Genomic DNA, 6,599 nt, shown 5'->3' with positions numbered 1-6,599 from the left:
CGAAGATGCACAAGCGCTAGTGCTGAAAGCAGGATTACGATTGTTCCAGCGAGAAAGGGAGAGGGGAATGGAGCGTATGGTGCTTAATCTGTTAGCAACGTTTATCTACAAAGTTGTCCCACAGAATTCCACTGGTGAACGTGTAGGCATCAGTGAGTTACGACTGGTTTGCTGTGGTCGGGTGCCCCCTCCCTGAATGCCGGATTTTCGTAACAGTGCCTTTTGCGTCAGACAACTAGGCAAGAGGCGTTTACACATACACTGTGCAAATTTCTCAGTCATTGCTGTGTTGCTGGCAGCGTGTTCACGACCATACTTTAAGCTTCGGTATTCGCGGACTCGGCTATACTCTACACGTAAGCGTTAGAGGGGTGGCCTAAGCTGCCGGCGAGAGAATATTCGCTGGGGTGACTACGGATACTGGTCAGCTATCTCTCTCTCTCTCTCTCTCTCTCTCTCTCTCTCTCTCTCTCTCCCTCTCGCTCTCTTTCTCTCTAGGTGCGTATTATATGGTGCTGTGCTAATTCTTAGACTCACGGTATCCTTGGTTGAGAGCATCAGAATGTTGCTATGATATTATTTCTAAAATATGAGAAAAGCTCATTTTAACACACCCTAGTGATGTAGAGATGGCTTTGCATGAGCTTATACACTGCAAAAGCCTAAATAAGCTCCTTCTGCTGTGAGACATGCAGGGAGAGAGTCAATGAGGTTCTGGAACGTACAGAAAGTGATGTGCAGCCTTGTCGACTACAGTGCCATTGCCTGCTACGCTAGGTTTCTAGGTTGGGGATCCACAAGGCGAACAGCCTGACCATGGTGGTCTCACTGACTCTCGACTGGGTTTAAATACAGCGAGTTTGGTGACCACAGTAATACAGTTAGCTCATCCTGGTGGTCTTCGAACTACGCACGTACACTGAGAGCTGTGTGACATGTTGCGTTGTCCTGCTGGTAGAAATCATCGTTCCGAGGTAAAACGAAATGCATGTATGGCTGGACATAATCCCCAAGAATAGTTGCATACTTGTGTTGTTCCATTGTGGCTTCCAGAATGACGAGATCATCCTGGAAATGCCCTCTGGCCTGGACACTACCGACAATAGTTGCAGAGTGTTTGCTCTCAGACGTTTCGCGCTGTACACGCCAATAACCAGCTATATGATGGAGCATAAAACGTAATTCATCTGAAAAGTCTACCTGTCGCCACTCAATGGATGTCCAGTCGGGCGGCCGTTGTGGCCGAGCGGTTCTAGGCGCTTCAGTCTGGAACCGCGCGACCGCTACGGTCGCAGGTTCGAATCCTGCCTCGGGCATGGATGTGTGTGATGTCCTTAGGTTAGTTAGGTTTAAGTAGTTCTAGATGTTAAGTCCCACAGTGCTCAGAGGCATTTGAACCATTTTTTTGGATGTCCAGTTGCGGTATTGGCGTGCAAATTAGAGCCGTTGTCACCAATGAAAAGCAGTCAGCATATGTGAGTCAACCAGGTGCCTGCTGGGGAGGCCCGTGCAGAGCTGTTTGTTATTAACAAATAGACAAAGCTGATCCTGTCCCAATGATGTATAGCTCCAGAGTGAACCCCACCCACTCAAGTGCCCTAATAATAAAATGTGAAGCTGAGGATGGGGTGCTTCAATATCATTGATCCAGAGCAGAGAGAAATGTAGGGGAGGAGTTGAGGTTTCCCTGGATTACCTTGAATAATTCCAGGTGGTTCCATTGGCAGAGGGGAGTGGATGTGACGTTGAACAAAAGTCGCCAAGCGTGTAACCTGACACTGGAAGTCCTTATCAGTGACTTGAGATAAGATCGTTATCTCACTCAGTATCCGCAATAAATAATTACTCTTTTCGATATGTCATGGAAGTGTGAAACTATTGTGACTGTTCCTGGACCAAATGTTAAAATGTGTGTGAAATGTTATGGGACTTAACTGCTAAGGTCAACAGTCCCTAAGCTTATACACTACTTAACCTAAAGTATCCTAAGGACAAACACACACCCATGCCCGAGGGAGGACTCGAACCTCCGCCGGGACCAGCTGCACAGTCCATGACTGCAGCGTCCTAGACCGCTCGGCTAATCCCGCGCGGCGTTCCTGTACCAATCGGAGGGACAGCCCTGACGTTATTTGTAAACATACACATGAGCGGTACTTAATGGTAGAACGCGATTTGAATGGAGTACAGCATTCCAGATGAAAGTAAAGCTCCAGTACGGACGCTTTAAAGACATCTGTGGAACAGTAAAGTGAACATCCGTCATGCTACAAAGAAAAATCGCAACCAATGATCTGTTCCACATCAACACGTTGCGCACAGAAATATTATCAACCAGGAAAGTTGTTCGATGGGTACACAAGAGTCAAAGCAATGTGGTGCAGACATGGATTACGGTTGACAGGTAGTTTCGAGGGCTTACACCGCATAGGCCGCCTAAGTGCGATAGCTGCACAGGACGATCGATATCTACGACTTTTGGCTCAAAGGAACCGCGGGCTGAGTGATCCAGAACTGAATTCGGCGTTCGACGAGGCTACAGGACGTCATGCAGCGCATCACACTGTTAGGAGACGATTGCACGATGCAAATTTCCATTCCCGACGACCATAGCGAGCACCACGTCGTACACCGCAAAACATCGCTAGCTGTGCATACCAGAATAAGCAGACACGTGAGGGCAGCTGGTGCTATTTCATGTGCAACAGTTTACATACTCACTATCAGTCATAAAAGTGAAACTACTGTCATGCGAGCACGGCCACAGTTTTTACAAAGCGTCGTATTCATTCAGAAATCGCATCTGAATGTTAGTTGTTTGTGAGAAGATCGCACAAGAAGGGGAAATGGCTACCAGCACGTGTCGGAACTCTGCAGTGGGAGGATCGTGCCCCTTAAAGACTGTAGTTATCCGTTCTGCAATATAGCTGCTCGCGTTAGTTGAGATCCTACAACTGCCATAGAAATATGCAATCGTGGGTTTCATGATGACCATATTCAGCACCATAGAAGATGACAGCGTCCTCTTGTTAGCAAGAGGACAGACAATATTCACTTGCCTATAGAGGGTTGTAAGGTCACGTAACGCGCTTTGAATCAACAAATGGGCTTTTGTGCATTAAGACGAGCATTCAAACGGACAGTGCAGTGACGTCTGGAGCACCACAGACACTTAACAAGGTAGCCACTGGCCTACGACGCGGTAGCAGAGAGAGATCCTCGGCAGTAATACATCCAATGACAACACTGCTCACGGCAGTGGCACCACGTAGTCATTTCAGACGTGTTCCAGCACTGTGTACAAGATCACAATGGACGTATCTGTGAGGGGAGCCTATGAGGAGAACGAATGTTGATAAAACGCTTCCGTTATTATCATAAGGACCACCACTAGGCATGACAGTAGAGTACAGCACATGATCAACTATGGTTCACGTAGCTGGGAATTAGGACAGCAGACGCTACGTTTCTTATGTGTTAAGGTTGGTGACTGTGGCCTATCTGCGAGGGCTCCATCATGTTGCCTTCCAACAAGGTAAAGCAAGACCACATGATACGCATATTGTCTCGAGATACAGAGGGTATACGACAGGCCAGTACGTTCTCCAGATCTCTCACTCATTGAAAACCTCAGGTCATGAGTTACCAAGAAGCTGGTACGCACCACTCATCAGCATCTATGGTTGACGAACTCCGGCATCAAGTGGAAGTAGCACGGAATGACGTCATCCAAGTTCACCTGAAGTGGACGCCTAGCCAGGTTAGGGCCAATGTATCAGACATATGTGTAGTAAATGTTGCACCCTGTACATCCCAAAATCACCTACAAGTTGAATCATGAATTTCTTCGAATTATTCTGTATACAAAAATATGGAAACACCGCAAGAAATTCACACTTGAACATAAATGCAGATGCTATCCAAGCCTGCACATTGCTCTATTGTATCTGACCATCAACGGCACCTGTGCAATGCCCTCAATACGTAGCATATGTCGTGGGCAGAACAGTGTTCTCTGTAACCGCCTGTGCCTTATGTTGGAGCTATGTGAAGTCAAACGTAGGCAAATTGTTGATGGTCGTGTGGTGTGTGCCTCCGTAATCAAGATAGTCGACGTGTTTGGTGTTTCAAGAGGCACCATTTCGAGGACATATCGCATACAGGGAAAATGGATCGTTTGCTAAGTCACGACGTCGGCGAGGGTGTGTGTTGCGTGATCCTGACAGACGGTCATTAAAGAGGATCCCCCCTGCGGGTCCGGGGATTAGAATAGGCCCGCGGTATTCCTGCCTGTCGTAAGAGGCGACTAAAAGGAGTCCATCCCCCTCACGGGGGTAGTTAGCGCCTGCGTCCGGAGACGGACGGTTCCACGACCTATAATCGTGGTCTTTTTGGTTTTTCACTTCTCGTTTCTTCCTTCCTTTTGTTGGTTCCTTTCTTTGATCCTCTCCACCTCACTGTTTTCCTTACTCTTTCCCTTGACTTCTCCTTGCCTTCTCATTGCCTTTTTCTCCTTGCCTTCTCATTGCCTTTTTCTCCTTGCCTTCTCATTGCCTTTTTCTCCTTGCCTTCTCATTGCCTTTTTCTCCTTGCCTTCTCATTGCCTTTTTCTCTTTGCCTTCTCATTGCCTTCTTCTCCTTGCCTTCTCATTGCCTTCTTCTCCTTGCTTTCTCATTGCCTTCTTCTCCTTGCCTTCTCTGGTCTCCGCCTCGGCGTTTGACACAGTCTGTCCTCTTTCTCCCTCTCTCTCTTCTTTTTCCTCTTCTTCCTTCCTCCCTGTGCGTGCCTGAAGGCCGACCCACGCGTTCGCACGCGTAGCCAGTGACGGGGTAACGCGTAAGTCCCCGCCCTGGGTAGACATGTAAGGCACGCGCGTACCCCCTGGTAAAGGCCAGGCCCGGGGAGGGGTGATTGCCTGAGCTGATACCTTCTGACCATGCCGATTGGTCCCTCCGTCTGTTTCTCGGGAGGTGTGACCTGAGGTGTAAACATTTACCTAAGGCGGGAGTGCCCTCTGAGAGGGTCCCCACAAGGAAGGAGCGCGCCATCGGAGACGCTGGCAATCATGGGGGATTCCTCCGCAATGGATTCTACTCCATCTCTCTCGACTTCGACCCAAAAACGGAAACGTGACCAGCCAACGGTGACAAAAGTACTACCGCCTGCCCCACAGTTCCTCGTAGTTTCTCGATCTGAGGACGGAAAGGATTTTTCCTCTGTCAACCCTTTCGTTATTCAGAAGGGCGTAGATGCCATAGCCGGATCTGTCAAATCTTGTACCAGGTTGCGTAACGGCACCTTATTACTAGAAACTGAGAGTGCCTTTCAGGCACAAAAACTGCTTCGGGCCACCCTCCTGTACACGTTCCCTGTCCGGGTGGAGGCCCACCGAACTTTGAATTCGTCTCGTGGTGTAGTCTATACTAGCTCCCTCGACGGATTGACTGACGAGGAGCTTCAATCTTTCCTCGCTGAGCAGGGCGTGACGGCTGTCCATAGGGTCATGAAAAAGGTCAACAATGACCTTGTACCGACCCGGACACTTTTCTTGACCTTCGATAGTGTTAAGCTGCCATCGCGCATCAAGGCAGGCTACGAGGTTATTTCTGTTCGCCCCTATGTCCCGACACCTACGCGCTGCTACCAGTGTCAGCGTTTCAATCACACTCGACAGTCTTGTTCCAATGCGGCTAAATGTGTCACTTGTGGCAGGGATGCCCATGAGGGTGACTGTCCACCTCCGTCTCCTCGTTGTGTGAACTGTCAGGGTGACCATGCCGCATCCTCCCGCGACTGTCCTGTCTATAAGGAAGAACGCTGTATCCAAGAAATTCGGGTCAAAGAGAAAGTGTCCACCTCGGCTGCTCGCAAGCTATTGGCTAGTAGGAAGCCCACGCTGCTCCCAGCGGGGAAATACAGTACTGTCCTCGCCTCTCCTCGGACTACCCGGGAGGTAGCAACCCAGACATACGATCTGACCTTCAGCACCACGGTCGTCCGTTCGGCCAGTGCTAAGATCGCGCGGTCGACGTCTCCTCTTCCTCCCATCACCCCACAGACACCAGCACCTTCCTCAGCTTCTGCTAAGACGAAGACATCGAAGTCAGATGCACGGGCCTTCAAGAAGGAACCATCCCGTGCAGACTTCCTCCGTACCTCGACCTCCCAGCCTTCGACCGGTACTTCCACTAAACGTCCTTCCAAAAAGGCGCATAGGAAGCACAGTTCTCCTTCTCCGCCACGGCGCATTTCTTCTCCTGCGCCACCCAGCGGTTGCCGCCCCAGGCCGTCATTCGTTTCGCCTGGCCGCACCGCTGGTAGCCGTTCATCTGGCCGTTTACCGGCGGAGGAAGCTCCCCCTCCCGGCCATCCTCCCGAGATGGCCGATGACCCTATAGACCCAATGGACGATGACTGTCCGCCTACTGATAGCGGCGGCAGTGCTCGCTCGAAGCCAGGCCCTCAGCGGCCTTCGAGGTGACCACTTCTCTCATCTTCCTTTTCTTACGATGGCACTTATTCAGTGGAATACTCGCAGCATTCGCTCCAACCGAGAGGACTTGAAGTTGCTGCTCCGCTTGCACCGTCCGCTCGTCGT

This window comes from Schistocerca serialis, chromosome 7, assembly GCF_023864345.2.
Source record: "Schistocerca serialis cubense isolate TAMUIC-IGC-003099 chromosome 7, iqSchSeri2.2, whole genome shotgun sequence".
In the NCBI taxonomy this organism is placed as follows: Eukaryota; Metazoa; Arthropoda; class Insecta; order Orthoptera; family Acrididae; genus Schistocerca; species Schistocerca serialis.
This window is presented reverse-complemented; position numbering follows the sequence as displayed.